Here is a 16,204-nt window from a genome sequence, read left to right on the forward strand (position 1 = left end):
AAACACACAAAATGTTGATAGTTATTTTTGCTGTCATAGGTGGTCACTTTTTGCAAATAGCAAACACAGGAACTGTCAAAGAAGCAACATTAAATGCTGTTTTTACTGAAATAATGTCTATACCATATAGGTAAGTGGGAATGACTGTGTGTGTATGCGTGTTAGTATTTGTGAGTTAGGGTTAGGGCTATGAAAGGGGAAGGAGCAGATTAAGTGTTTTGCATGTTTAATGTTTTGTGTGTGACAGTGTTTGTGCTTTAGGGTTAGAGTAAGGGCTAGGCAAGGGATATATTTATTGAGTGTGTGTCTGCATCCAAGTGTCTTGTGTAGTGGTTCTGTTAGGGGAAGTGTAATATGTAGAAGTATAGTTGAGGCAGGAGCAGGGACAGGAAGAGAGAATACATGAACAAGGGAAATCAGGGTGCCTTCGCTGCACGTTATGTTGTTTGGGAAATGTCAGATCAGTGTGTACAACACACATGACACAAAACTCATTTATGGGATTTTAGATTTATTTTGTAAGCTTGCCTGCCTGTTTGGTAACATCTACTTAATGCACACTTCAGTATATGTGATTGCATAGACAGAACTGCTTTTGACTCACTAAAATATAAGGCAAGTAAAATAATAAAAACTGTACCAATATATGTTTCTTACAAAGTAAGAATATGTAATGAATTTAGTAAACAAATGGAGGTATTCATAGTCATAATGCAAAAGAGTTAAGGCTATCCAAGCTGTCCATGAATGACAGCAGAAAAGACACGATTCATACAGGCCACTTATGCCAATGCACAATAGCTATGGATAGGCAAATGAGGTCATTATGGGAAGCAAATGAGAAATTATATAAAATGGAGTGTGTTGATGAAGCATTTTCATGCCTTCTTGTGATTCATAGTTAAATGTTCTCACTTGTTCCGAGCTTCTTGTCTTGGCTGAGTCAAAACTGTGTGTGCCCAGTGATACTCGCTGGTCAAGAAGGTGGAGATATAAGCATTGAATAACCCACTACAATTTGGATAATCAAGATACACTAGAGTGGACAAGGATATTATGAGTGTATTAATGAGTATGTATGACCCCCATAGGGGTACTGGACTTCCCATCTCTGTGGATACTAAGGTATGTATAATAGCCCACACTATACTTACAACGGAGATCATCAAGATGCATACTGGAGACATGGTGGGCAATTTCCAAGCTTCTGCCTCAAGGATACTGCAGCAGTTCCTGGGTGTATTCTTTGCATGTGTGGATCAGTACATCTATTTCCTGGTGTCACCTCAGGACTGAGCCAGGTCTATGTGTGCCTTTTATGGGGTTTCACATTTCTCTGAGGTACTCCATGCAAGAGATTTCACCCATATTGCAATTAGGGGTTCTTCTGGACCCATGGGGTGATTAGTACCACAAGAGAAAGGGCTAGCATTCCATCAACTACCATGTAGTCTGTGATGCATATCTCTGCCGAGCATCCTGGCAATGCTAAGCGACCAACCTTCTGGTAAGGGAAAATATTTTTTTCTCCATTTTTTTCTGTTTCCTTTAAATAGTTATTCTTAGTAAAGTGTATTGCTGAGTGCTACACCACTTTTTCTTTGTATCCCCCCTTTTCTTTCTCTCTCTCTCTCTTTTTTTTTATTTTGTGTTTGAGGTGATGCTGAGTATCCATTGGAGTAATTACTCATAATACCAGTGACAAATCCAAGTGGAGCTGCAGAAGACACCTTTTATATAGCCCTGTCCCAGACCCGTTTTGTCATTGGGAGGGTTTTTGGCCTCCTGAAGAGTTGTTTTTGGTGCCTAGATGAGTCTGGAGGTGGCCTTCAATATGACACAGCTACTGCATTCAGGATGTTTACTGAATGTTGTATTCTGCGCAACATAACCATGCACCTACCCATGCTGTCACTGCAGCTCCCAGTTCCAGTCCTACTATCAATAATGGTGACTAGCCCGCAGTAGTAGTAAGAGACCCAATCTGGCATGCTTGTGCCTGGCATACAGCCATGCAGGTAAAGAGGCGGCATCTAGTCTGGAACTATGGTTCATAGGTTGGAACTAGGCTATTGGCCCTAGGCCCTATACAAGCCTAGCCATAACAATTCCCTGGCTATTTCTTCCTACACTATTTACTTCCCTGGACCCCTGTCTAGCAGGGCGACTGACGTGATCCCTGGGGTGAATTTTCTTTCTCCCATCCAATCGTCAAGGTTCCTTTTGAAGAGGGCGAAAGAGGCACTCTGCTTGACATGTATGGGCAGTCTATTCCAGAGTCTGGGGAGTCTCTGGGTGAGGAACCTATCCCTACAGCATGTTTTGTTTATTGTGATGACAAGGTTTAAATCCCTGGAGCATGTCGCTCTGAGGGTTGAGATTTCTTTAAGTGTGGCATGTACAATAGCCCTGGGTTTGACATGGCCTTGTATGTTAAGCAGAGATCGCCTCTGAGTAGACGATATGTGACAGAGTATAGCTGGAGTTTTTTTAAGGCAGACAGCATAGGGCATCTGCTTTAGGACTGTGATTCTTTTAGTGAGTTATTTCTGTGGCCTTTCTAGTTGTTGCAGATGTCTTGAGAGGTACATACCAAATGGGGAGCTATATTCTATAATGGGTCTAATGAGGGATGAGTACAGTGGGACAATGACCTCCTTTTTTCTGATGAAAAGCCCTTAGTGATGAGGTGTGCCACACAGAAGGATTTCCTGACTGTTGTGGTGATGTGCTTATCGAAGGTGAGACCACTGTCCACCTGTGTCCCTAAGTCTCTTATCACACTTTCGATGTTTAGTGTACTGCCACCTATGAGGTAATTCACGGGTACATGTTTTTTCCCCAAAGGGGATAACTATACATTTCTTGGCATTGAGCTTGAGCCCATGGCTCTGGCACCAAGCATCTGTTTTTGTAAGGCCCTTTTGTAGAGCATCCACATCATTTGGGGATTCAATAATGGCTCCCAGTTTGCAGTCATCTGAAAACTTTGTTAGCCAGAGTCCCTTAGGTTTGGACTATGCACTTCAGAGAAGTAGATGCCAAACAAGAGTGGTCCCAGGACTGAACCCTGAGGTACTCCACCTGTCGCTTGTCTGTAGCTGGATTTGGAGTCAGCTACTTTTACAGTGTGGGTTCTGTCAGTAAGCCAGTTGGCAACCCATCAAGTGATGAAGGGATTGATGCCCAGCTTAGTAAGTTTATCTATGATTCCAGAGTGGGGGATGGTGTCAAAGGCCTTGGTGAGGTCCAGATAGGCTTTGTGGACCACCTTACCCTTGTCCACAGCTCTAGACACTGATTTGAAGAAGTCAATCAAGTTCAGGAGACAAGATCAGCCCATCATAAACCCAAACTGGGTGGAGTCCAGTGTTTGAAGGTTGCCAATGTCTTTGTTTATAAGTTCCATGATAATACGTTCCATGGCCTTGCAGATCAGGCTTGTCAGACTGATGGGGTGGTAGTTCCCAGGATCCAAGTTGGATCCCCCCCCTTGTGGAGTGGGATAACTGTAGCTGTGTGCCACTCAGTGGGCAATGAAGCCTGAGGTGAGGCTATGATTAAACATGACACTTGAGTGAGGTGCCAGTTCATTTTGTAGTTCATGTAATACACAGCCCGGGATGTCATCTGGTCCCATGGATGCTGTATTCCTAGCTTTGGAGAGTGCGTTGTTTTACCTGTGTGGCTGTTACTACTGGAATTTGGCCATTTAGGGTGTGAGAGGGGGGTGAAGTTGGCAATGAATTAATCTGCCAGGATATTGGCAATATCCTTGGGATCAGTATATTTAATGCTATTCTGTTGTAGCTCAGAGCAGATATGAGCATTGCCATTTAGATTCTTGACATAGTTATAGAATGCCTTCTGGTTGCCTTTGGAATCTTTGGCAATTTTATTTTCATAACTAGCATTGGAGGATTTTATGAGGAATCTCAGCTTCAAGTTAGTTTCTCCTTTCTTGTAAAAAAACACAGAGTATAGTTGAATGCACTGGTATCTGTGGGCTATGCTGTGTGGTGCATGGTCTGCTGTCACTGTTCATCAGACATTCCTTCTCATCTTCAAATAATTTTTTTATTTCACAACACTTTAAAAGTCAGGCCTGACTGCTCACTGACTACTGTTCAGTAATGTTGTAAGCATCATGTAATGAATAATCACATACAGAATTGTCCAGAAATGAAACAATTAGAAAAAGTGTTAAATTAATATTTAATAGGATTCCATACACTACAATTGAATGAAAACTTTTTTTTTGTATATTATGCTAGGTTTTCTAAAGTTGACATATGTTGTCTGTTGAGGTACTGCACATCAGATCATTTTATTGTGTCATACACAACAGTTTGTGGCCACAAAGACAAAAAATATAATTTGTGCAGTGGTGAGGGTAAATGACAAGATTCTCATTTTAATCTGTAATTTTCTTATTAGTGTTTCCATGAAAACCCATGTATTACTACTTTTAAATTGTAGGTGATTGCCCATTGTAACTACGTCAGTGCATTCAGCATTAATGGTGTTTTAATCACTACAATCTTAATGTTATGACATACAACTTTCTTTCCAAACTTCCATAAGGTTTTAAACACTAATACTGCAGGAATGAAATGCATATAGTTACAAATGTCCATGTCCCCTCACTATTTTTTTCACTTTATATAATAACTTATTCCCTTTAGAGTTACACATTGACATGTGTGCACTTTGATCAAATACTAAGTAACAGAAGTGTCACACTTGAATCATAGTAGGTCAAGGTCAAATGTATCATATACATCTCCTAAAGATAGGCTAGGTCATAGTGCAAGTGATTTTAACGAGGGGTTCATAGGCGCCAGAAGCTGTTGAACACTGAGTGGGCGGAGGGTGATAGGGGCACTTAGTGATCTAAATAGGACAATTTTTTATAACTATTTACTACCACAACATAGGTTCACTTGGAGGACATTTTAAGCTTAGCCAATTCCCTTTTAATGCTTGAATTAACATTTTCTGATTGGTCTTACCTATCCCATGGCTGATAATTGTATATTAGCCCTAGTGAGAATAACTGTGATCATACCATAGATAATTTGAGGGGACCCATGTAAGGGATGCAGCATTTAGGAACTGTCTCTATCCATTAGTGGCATGAGGGACAATCCTGGAGTACATTTTCTGTTATCCATCCTTAGATCCAAGTTGCATTTGAATATGGACGGATGAGCTTTGTTTTATTTTTTTGGGTAGTCTGTTCTGGAACAGTGGTGGTCTCTGTGATATATATCCATCTCTCCACAACATTCAGTTTAGATACCTGGACTGAGTATTTCTGATGCCATTTGACTTGCTGATGGTAGGTCCATCTGTATTAGGTCGGAGGAGTCTTTGCATGCCAGACATGTCACCTCTAAGCACTCTGTAGGATACCGAGTATAGTAATAAATCTTTGAGGTGGTCCATGCAAGACCTATTGTTTAGTACTTGTATCCTTTTAGTAAGGCATCTCTGAAGGTATTTCAATTGTTGCATGGGGCTGGACAGATACATGCCAAAGTGGGCATTATACAAAATTATTGACCTAACCGTGGAGACATGCGTGAATGGGCGTACCTTCGTTGAAGGTTGTGCATCAGGACTGGCAACTCGGCACGTAAAAAACAACTGACCATCATTAGTGGACTGGAGTTCCGCTGTGGCGACCCCTAACTGGGAAAAGCCGAAAAGACACAAACAAACAAACAAGCAAACATTGACCTAATGAGAGGTTTGTAAAAGGAAGCAACAATATCTCTAGATCTACATCAATTTGTTTATAAGATGTGCAATATAGAAAGGTTTTCTTAGGACTCTGGGCACATGCTGGTCAAACATTAGGTCACTGTACACACAAGTTCCCAAATGCCAAACAATTGGGTCAGTTCTCAGTGGACATTGTCATGATTTTGACACCAGTTATTATTTGGGACACATCCTCCTGCATGATGGTTAAGCTATTTAGGGATTCAATAACTGCTCCTAGCTTGCAGTCATCTCAAACTTAGGCCGGCCAAAGCCCTTTAGTATTTCCTTTTACTTTTGAGATGTATATGACAAACAGAAAAAGTCTCAGCACCAAATCCTGGGGGACTCCAATGGTGACTGGTCTCTTCTCTTGTTTTGATCTCCTGCATCCTGTGAGCAAGTTGGCAATCCAGCTAGTGATGCAAGTGTTTGCTCCTATATTAGTCATCTTTTGTATTACACCTGAGTAGGGGATTGTGTCAAAAGGCTTGGCCAGGTCAAGGTAATGTTGTGTGAACTGTTTTACCTTTATCCATTGCTTTGATAACAAGAGTAAAGCTTAAAAATTGCCCATGATTTTGAGCCCTTCACACTTTCCTCTGGGCTGTTTTCAAACACATTTTTAGGGCCATGCATACATGTATGTATTCTTTGATTCACCTTCCTGATTGTATTAAATTATATTCCTTGTATAATACAGCACCAGTTGTTAAAATGTGTTTAAATGTCTAGTTTTGAACAGTAAGCAAAGAAACAAAATGTATGAACCAATAATGACAAAACTACCCATTTCAGAAAATTTCAACCAGAAAAGCCACTCAAACTTCTGTCATTACAATCCACCAATATCAGTAAATATGAAAAATGTCTGCAGAAGTCAGTCATCTAAATAATTCCACAATAAAGGGAATTTAAACTAATGAAGAGGTTGCTGCTAGGAAACAACTTTATATTTCATTGGTTTATCTACAAATAAAGTGGCTGTGGCCCTTGAAGAATAAATTGCCTATGTTACATTAAAAATAATAAGCTAGTAATATTGCAATAGGGAATAGATGGCAAACTGAAAACATGTTCATAGTTACTAGGTAACTCCTCCAAAGGAGGACATTCACAGGACTGCAACATCCACTCCCTTTAAAGTACAACACGGTACAGTATCAGCAATCCATCTCCATACTGTACCGTGTTGTACAGTATGCAGATGGATTGCTGATACTGTACCATGTTGTACAGTATCAGCAATCTATCTGCATACTGTCAGAGTAGAACCCACACCCCTCTGCATCAAAAGTAAGGCTACTACCTGTTGTGCTACTAACAATGATAACAGACTTGGAATAATCAGCACTAAACTTCTCTTCCCCTGAAGCTCTCAGCTCCTTGTAAATTTTTTTATTTATTTAACATTTATTTACCAAGAAAGTCTGACATGGAACAAAGCCAATTTTCAGCAGAGGTCTGGGGAGAAATGCTTTAGACGCATGTCTTTGTAATGTGGGAGGAAACCCACACAAACTCAGGAGGACATACAGACTCCACACAGAAGGCATTCCAGCCAAGAATCGAACCAGAGAACCTCTTGCTGTGAGGCAACAACACTGCCACTGCACCAGTGCACCATCCACTTTGCACAAATAAATCTCTCAATTTCACAGCAGGAGAAATCTGAAAAAGCCAACATTTATTTGGGGAGGGGGGCAAAGACCCAAAACCAGGGACACATTTTAAATATTGCTTGTTTAATTTTAGAAAGTTGCTAAAATAGTGTTTTGTGTTACCAAGTGTTTCCAAAAAATATAGGAAGACTGAAACCTATAGGGCTATCATTGTCACTGATTTGCCAAAAAAACACAAATTTTAAGAGGAACAGACCAAAAGTATGAGCCAAATATTCTGTGAAAATCTAGACAGTTGTGAGCTATGGACTCAACTCCCTGAATCACAGGTGGTAGTGTGGGTAGAGAATGCAGGCTGCTGTACCTACGGTACACACACATATACACACACACACACACACACACACACACACACACACATACACACACACACACACCCCTAATATAAACACATACTCCTAATATAAACAGAGCACTTTTCCTTACAGCACAGCCTTGCTAACAGAATGGAGCACTTCTCCTTACAGCACAGCCTTCCTAACAGAATGGAGCACTTCTCCTTACAGCACAGCCTTCCTAACAGAATGGAGCACTTCTCCTTACAGCACAGCCTTCCTAACAGAATGGAGCACTTCTCCTTACAGCACAGCCTTCCTAACAGAATGGAGCACTTCTCCTTACAGCTCAGCCTTCCTAACAGAATGGAGCACTTCTCCTTACAGCACAGCCTTCCTTACAGAATGGAGCACTTCTCCTTACAGCACAGCCTTGATAACAGAATGGAGCACTTCTCCTTACAGCACAGCCTTCCTAAATGTAAACAGAGCACTTCTCCTTACAGCACAGCCTTCCTAAACATAAACAGAGCACTTTTCCTTACTGTGGGTGATTCTGGCAGCAGGCTTAGTGTGCGTTAGCTGCATTGATGTGATTGGGAAAATTTTCTGTGCACTTTTGTGCTTAAATTGACATTAGCATGTGACGCATGCATGGGACCTCCTTGTCTTGCAGCTGTAAAAAGTGTGCGATATACACATGGGCCCTCCTTGTCTTGCAGCTGTAAAAAGTGTGTGGGGGGGTGCTCCCTCCCCCTTGCTCTATGGTTCCGGCGCCTATGGAAGTGTTATGAGAGATGGAATGCAAGGTGGTCTGATGTCATGACTTACATGATGTAGGTGACCCTACAGACACTGATCTCACAGTGCTTTGGGACAAGGACCTCAAATGAGAGATTCTGCTAAGAGTAGATGATTGTTGATGTGGTCTGCAGGAAATCTGTTGTGCTTGTTCTTCCCAACTAATTACAGTACTTGGCTGACAAGCACTTGTAGTCTCCTGTGATATGTCCCCACATGTCCAGACAGTACCATGTCCACTTCTTCCAAGACTGACTCCTACTTGAGTCTAGTAAGTTCTAACTAATGTTCTAATGGAGGCAACCACAGATGCTTGGTGTGCCACCATATTACACATCAGTGTGATCATAGTGTTATCCCTATTCTGTGCCATTGACATAAGTGCTGGAAATACTCACCCATGTCTAAATGACTCTGACCATTTCCAGCTGATACCTGTAGCGGTGATCTGATCCCAATGTCATGGTACATTTGCTGCCTGGCAGCCAATGCTATACGAGCTTTCTGGGCTACATGTGATAAATTCCTGCACCTAGCTCCCCTTTGTAAAGGTGTCACTGGGACATGGTTACCTCTGAATGTCTGCCATCATCTTTAATGTGTTTGTCTGATTTTGGACATAGTGGTGTATAAGTGCATGGGTTTTCTTCCTGTATAAGTGTGAGTGTAATGTCAGCATGAACTTTACTTTGTGATGCATTATCACTTGCCACTTACTGCATTGTTACTAACATGTTGTAGGATGTGAGACCCTGACATTAAACTTGGAGGCTGTTTGCCACTTTCCTTTGGCTGTCTCATAAATATAACTATGTTACCTTCATCATCATCTTTAACAGTCATTGTTCTGCTGATATCCTCCAAATTTATTGATACAGTGGAACTGTTTATTTCTGCAGCTGACCTTGTAAAAATGATATCAAAGCATTGATCATAAAGAAATAGCATACACTACTGTATTCTTACTAAGGAGGTATGGGGGCAGTTAACTATGCACACTGTCATGGTCATTCTGTATAGATACAGAAGGTTCATTTATTAATAGTAACTGTCATGTCTTTAATGTAATTATTCCATAAACCAACCTTCCTGAGCAGATGAATGCTACTGCGGCAGATATATGTAATAGCCACCACTCTTGATTAGTCTAGTGCCATCATCGTCTGTGCCATAGTCATCGCTACAGAAGAGGAGGTATTCCTTATCTGGTGTTAAAGGGATAATTTTTGAAGACCCCCCCCCCACCAGTACTTGTACTGCTTCTAACATGTCCTACCATTTCATTTGCCTTCTTGCACTGAGTTAATGAGTGGTTTCATCCACCAACTGCATTAAGGTCCATTAAAACTTGATTCCAGGCTTTTGACTTCTCAGCTTGCTTGAGTCTCCTTTTACAAAACAGATGTTTGCCATATGTTGTACAGGCTAATATGAGGATGCAGTTTTCCTCGTGGCCAAAGTTGTCATTTTTCTGCCTCGAATCCTTGTTCTGCATTTTTACTGCAAATAACTCATATAAAAAATGTTTTTGATGTCATCATCAGTCAAACAATGCAACAATGAAAGCATGTTTGCTATCTTTTTAAAAATAGGTAGGGGGCACAAACCTCGATTATATACACCTGCAAAATTTCAGTCCTGCCAAATAACGTTGTACTATAGTAATATCTTTACTATAATAAATATGTTCACAACAGTAAAGGAATTAGTTTGTTGACAGATTCATCCTTCATGTAGTCCATATTATTGTCTTGTATTCATAATACAGTAATTTTTCATTCATCAGTGACCCTCGGAAATCTTCAAGATCCATGTACGTTGAGACAACAAAGCATCACCAGCACTTCACAATTAAGTCACTGTATTCTACCATGTATGCACAATCACTAAATTACACCAAATTCAATGATTTTCTCAGTTGTAACTAATCATTCTCACTGCTGCTGTAATGATTTTCCATTTACAAATGACAGTTTTACAATATTCACTAAAGCCACTGCAACATGCCCATCATATCAGTAAAAGAAACATTTCTTGAAGGGAACTCTATTTTTACATCATTTTGAAATGTTTCATATTATTATGCAATATTTATATTATTCTTTCTACTTTAAAAAGTCTGAGGTTTCCTAAGTCATTTGACACCTAACTTGAGTAATTGTAAAGTAATATGGTGGTATTAAAGTTTTTCATGTAAATTCAGGATCATTTATGTATTTTGTATGCAAATTAGGCCCATTTATAATTATCTCTATGAACTGCAGAAATATGCAAACATGTACGGCCACTCAGCCACGTAAGTCAGTCTTGGCTACTCATGAATGCAGACTTGGGGATTGATGTGAACGTACTGCGGAAAATGGCAGAATCTGCAGCAGTCCTCATCAGTGCCAAGTATGCTATGGAAATGCATGGATAACCTCAGTTATGCACAAAGATGACTATGTTTAGAAGAGGCAAAATGGAGTCAGATGCATGTGAGTTTGCTCAACTATGAAGTATAATCCCAGTCCATCTTACATCAATTGCCACATCTTATCACCTCAAAGCACTTATCATTTGCTACAAGTTGGTAAATACACACACAGGAATATTTATTTCTGACACCCCCCCCAAAAAATACTGCTGCTATACTGCATGAGGCATGTGTACATGACATTTAAGTGTTGTTGTTGTCTTTCGGCTTTTCCCAGTTAGGGGTCGCCACAGCGGAACTCCGGTCCGCTAATGATTGGCAGTAGATTTTCACGGACACCAAGGTGCCAGCTCGATGTTCAACCTTCAATAAAGGCATGCCCATTTACGCATTTCTTTCGAACGCCCACCCAAGCGCTGGTAGGACATGCAGACTCCACACAGAAGGCACTCCCCGCACTCCAGTCGAGAATCGAATGGGAGAACCTCTTGCTGTGAGGCAACAATGCTACTGCTGCACCACTGCATGACATTTAAGTGTAATACTCCAAAAAGGAAGCTAAGGCAATGCACAGCAGCAGTAGTAGCAATTGTAAATAATATTAAAAAATTATGATGATTGCATATTGACTTTTATCCATCATATAAATGAAATGTGAATGTATTCCTTTCAAAAAAAAACATGCAAGTAACAAAGCATTTTTGGTAAACCAAACTTCCCAATAATAACAATACCTGGTCTAATGGCACTGTGGGTTAACTGGATTTGGTTAAGGTGATTTCACACTCCAGAAGGAGTGGTTCTAAACCTGTGAACTACAGCCCTGCTCTTACTTTCTTCATTCTGGTTCTGCACTTCAAATGATGGAGCACCTGTGAAGGTAAGAGGCTGTGCACTGAGCGGGTCAGGTAAGGACACCAAGATCATGGTTTACCTTCTTAGTGACTCATACTTGGCTAAGACCCTGCCATGCATAAGAGGGAGTCAGTGGCAGAAGACAAGACATCTGTCAGGAGTTGGATGAGCACCTATCATCCTTGACAGGGATCACCTGCTCAGGCCAACAATGCTGTCACAGGGAAAATGACAATGACTTACAGAAGGTTATGCACATCCACCTGAATAAGTTGGTTGACCAGGTAGTGTGAGAAGGCCAGAGTTCTATATTAAGTATAACTTTAATTTTTTGGTCATATTAAAGATAGAAACAAACTATAAAAATATTGTATAACTGAAGGTATTTGCTAGAAGAAATATGTGTCACTACAAATATGTGTCTAATATTTTGTAATAATAATAATAATAATACAAAAGAAAGCATGACCCCCTACTCAGGCATGGTTGACAAATTGAAGAGGTTAAGTATAATCCTTTATTTCATCCAGTGGATAGCCAGCCGGCTAACAGCTAGGATCAAGGCAATTAGAATTGGGGAGTCCACCTGTACAAAAAGGCCAGTTACCAGCAAGAGTCCCTCAGGGATCAGTCCTGGGACCACTCCTTTTTGACATCTACATTTCTGAACTCAAGGCCAATGTCAAGGGCATCTGCCTGACCAAATATGCTGATAACAACCAACACTAATATTCTCCAAGGAGGGCTAACACAGACAAATAACTCATGTCAAAGCCATGAACTAAAACTAAATGCCAAGAAATGCATAATACTACCCTTCAGGATGTCAGCCACCCCTGGTAACCATCATGTTGAAAACACGCCTCTAAGAGTTGACTAGAAGCCAGGGACTTGGGGACACATGTGGACAGTAATCTAGCCTTTGACAATTATGTGTCTATAGTGATGAAATAATTCCATGTTGTGCAACTTATAAACAGTGGTATGGTAAGGCACCTAGGTTCAGTGAAATTATTGTTCCACTATACTCATCATTCATCAGAAACATTGATGAGTACAATGTCCCTATGGTATGTACCTAACCAGGCACAATCAAAAATTGGAACATCCACAGATGTTCTTCACTAAAAGAATACAGGGCATAAATAAGATATGTCCTATGCAGGTCTCTTCAGTGCCCTATCAATGTATTCTGTCTCCTACAGGCTGCTGATTGGAGACCTGTGCCTGTTATATAAGGCATTGTCAGACCCCATCTTGACGGACCTCCCGCATATCCACAAAACAAACGTTACTAGAATTACCCATTCTAAAGAATTAAATCTTGCCTGTGATATAAATAAGACCTGCTGGAGAGAGAGAGAGGTACATATCACACAGACTACCCATTCTTAGGGAACAGGCTCCTCATCCATGTTAAGCACAGTTCCTCCATAGCCCAATTCAAGTGTAGCTTGGACAGTTGGATGGGAAATAGGAAACTCAACCCTGGTTTGGCACCTACATCTCTAATGGACACAGACAGCCTGTAAATGGTTCATCTCCCAGGCTCTTGCCTGTAAATGTTTAATCTCCCAAGCCACAGCTTAAACTGACCATGGGTACCGGATCTTGCATGGCTAGGCTTAAAAAGGCCCCAGTGGTCATTAGACTACTAACCCCTATGAACCTATATCACAGAACTACATCTATATACAGATATATACAATGTTTATGTGATAACATAACTGTCTGTGTAAATACAGATGTAATATATATATGAGTAAATAAATTAAGTCTGCATATATGCATTTTTAGCCAACCAGCGGTGTAAACCTTGGCTCTAGTTGATTGTTACTGTTGAAGTTACACCCTGACCCCATGTGGAAAAATGGGAAAAAGTGGTTGTGGATGAATGTGAATGCATGTAAAAAAGTGGTTGTGGATGAATGTGAATGCATGTATGCATGTAATATATATATATATATATATATATATATATATATATATATATATATATACATATCTGTAAATTACAGGTATACATCTGCATGAGTAGATTTACAATTATTTTTCTTGTATATAGAAATATGTACTTAAGCACACACACACATCATTGCCACATATTTTCATTTACAATATTGCATTACCCTAGTTAGCAGGTAAAGTGCAATCAGTTTTATATAGAAAGGATTTTGTTTGTGTAGGCCAGAAAATATTTATTAGTATAATAATTGTATAAGACAGCCGTTTCTTCCTCAATATTAACTGCGCATACAAGATGGCTGAATTCTCAGTCAGGCACCACATCCTATTCAGACTGAAGAATGATGGAAGGGGTGGAGGTTGCCATATCAAATGAATTTCCAATACACTGAGAAACGACCAGTTGTTATTTCATCTGTATACATGTTAAACCATCTCCTTATTTTCTTAGAGTTATTAGGCAGAAAAACTATAAAAGCATACATTACTGTACTGTAACACATGTAATTTTTCTTTTTTTAATGTTAAATTGAAAGTAAAAGAAAATGTCATTGAATTGCTGCATTTTTCTGTGAGTACAGCTTCTGCCTGAACAGAATTCACAAATTCACAGACTGTTACATGCAAACAATAACATTTTAAAGTAGAACCTAAACTAAAAGGGTATGGAAAAATTCAGACAGCACCCTTTACCCAAATAGACAAGCTGTGCAAACATACAGAAGTGTAGCAAACTTATAACTTGCATTAAAGGAAAGATTGGCACAGTAAGAGAATTCAGGTATTAATAAATATTTAAACAAATGCATATTAAATGAGTAGAGCAGTAAAAGAAATGCCTTGCACAGTAGCAGTACTTATTTCAGTAATGTAAAGGAAACAAAAGTGCAGTACAGGTAAACAACAACTGTCTCATGTCTTCTCTATCCAGATAGCAAGAGAGCTTTCAACAGAAGCCAACAAAGTAAGAAAACTAAGAGACTGGTTGAAGCTGCATAAATAAAAGTAGTAAATGCAATATTCTCTCTTGAACTCATTTATAGGTAAATATTAGGATAGCTGCCCTTATGGGCCATTTTAAGCCTAGCAAATTCCCTTTTTACAGGTGAGAATCAAACCCTGTACCTTATGATTGTGAGGTCAACAACATATCTGTTATACCAAATCCCAACTCTCATGAATTTGCATGTTCTTGTGCAGGGGCCACACTAATCTTCTCTGTATTATTCCAGCTTTAGTATATGTGCTGCCAAAGCATTAATGCATGCAAGTAAGTATTTATGAAGGATGGTAACTGAAGACTTACAGTGAGTTGCAGTAACATACTGAAAGAAGTATAAAAGATATGTCACTGTCTAAATGCAGTATGCTGTCTTTAGCTAATTTTATTATGTGCAAGTCTTTATAAAGGATTGCTTCAGTGGCTAGCATTGTAAACTGTAAAATATAATCACCACCAACACTTGACAGGAATACACTCATTCTTCCCCAGTATGCATAAGCACTTCCCACATTATTGGTCACAAGTATACCACAGCACTTCACATTTCATTCTTCCCAAATATACACAAGCACTTCCCACATCATTGGTCACAAGTATACCACAGCACTTCACATTTCATTCTTCCCAAATATACACAAGCACTTCCCGCATCATTGGTCACAAGTATACCACAGCACTTCACATTTCATTCTTCCCAAATATACACAAGCACTTCCCGCATCATTGGTCACAAGTATACCACAGCACTTCACATTTCATTCTTCCCAAATATACACAAGCACTTCACATATCAGTGGTCCCATGTATGAATAAGCACTTCCCAAACATTCTGTTTTGCTTCAATAATGATTTATAAAAATAAAACTGTTTTAAAGTACGAAATTGAATGTTGTGTAATGTTATATGTGAATTTATTGAGTGTATTTTCTCTTTTCTCTGTCTCCCATTTCAGTCTTTTTATTTTCAATTATGCATTCCTTTGTCCTTTTTTTATTTTCTTTCTCCCTCATTTCTGTTTATTATTTTTACAAACCAAAATTCCTCAGGAGCAGCAAAACCATATACCTTCCCCATGTTAGGGAGTGTTTACTCTCTGCTCATACAATGGGCGTCCTTACAGGGTTGGGGTGATGACACTGGTCCTGCAGGCACCCTGGAACTTGGCAGTGTGAGAAGCCTCACTAAATGGGGCTACTGGACTTAGTTGAGGATGGGCAGGAGAATATTGTGGACAGACAGCTTCAGCTAACTGTAGCATTTCTTCACAATTGTTGCCAACCACTGTGCCACCACAGGCCCCTTGCTCCCTTAACACTGAGGTCTACAATTTCAAAACTGTCAGGCATTGGAAATGTTTGAGGGTTTGCTGACTGGGGATTCTTGCTGGTCACTGCTTATTGTTATCCCTTCCTTTATTCTCTCTCCTAAACCCTCATACCTA

At 39.8% G+C, this 16,204-nt stretch overlaps 1 protein-coding gene and 1 pseudogene across 1 annotated transcript in view; both read right to left on the minus strand.

Moving 5' to 3' along the window:
- GNRH1 (gonadotropin releasing hormone 1) overlaps positions 1-16,204 on the minus strand; it is a 366,381-nt gene that overhangs the window by 345,791 nt on the left and 4,386 nt on the right. The window lies entirely within an intron of this gene.
- Positions 14,919-15,018, minus strand: LOC122789511 (annotated as a pseudogene).

This window comes from Protopterus annectens, chromosome 14.part0 (assembly GCF_019279795.1).
Source record: "Protopterus annectens isolate FY-2018-M chromosome 14.part0, PAN1.0, whole genome shotgun sequence".
Lineage (NCBI taxonomy): Eukaryota > Metazoa > Chordata > Ceratodontiformes > Protopteridae > Protopterus > Protopterus annectens.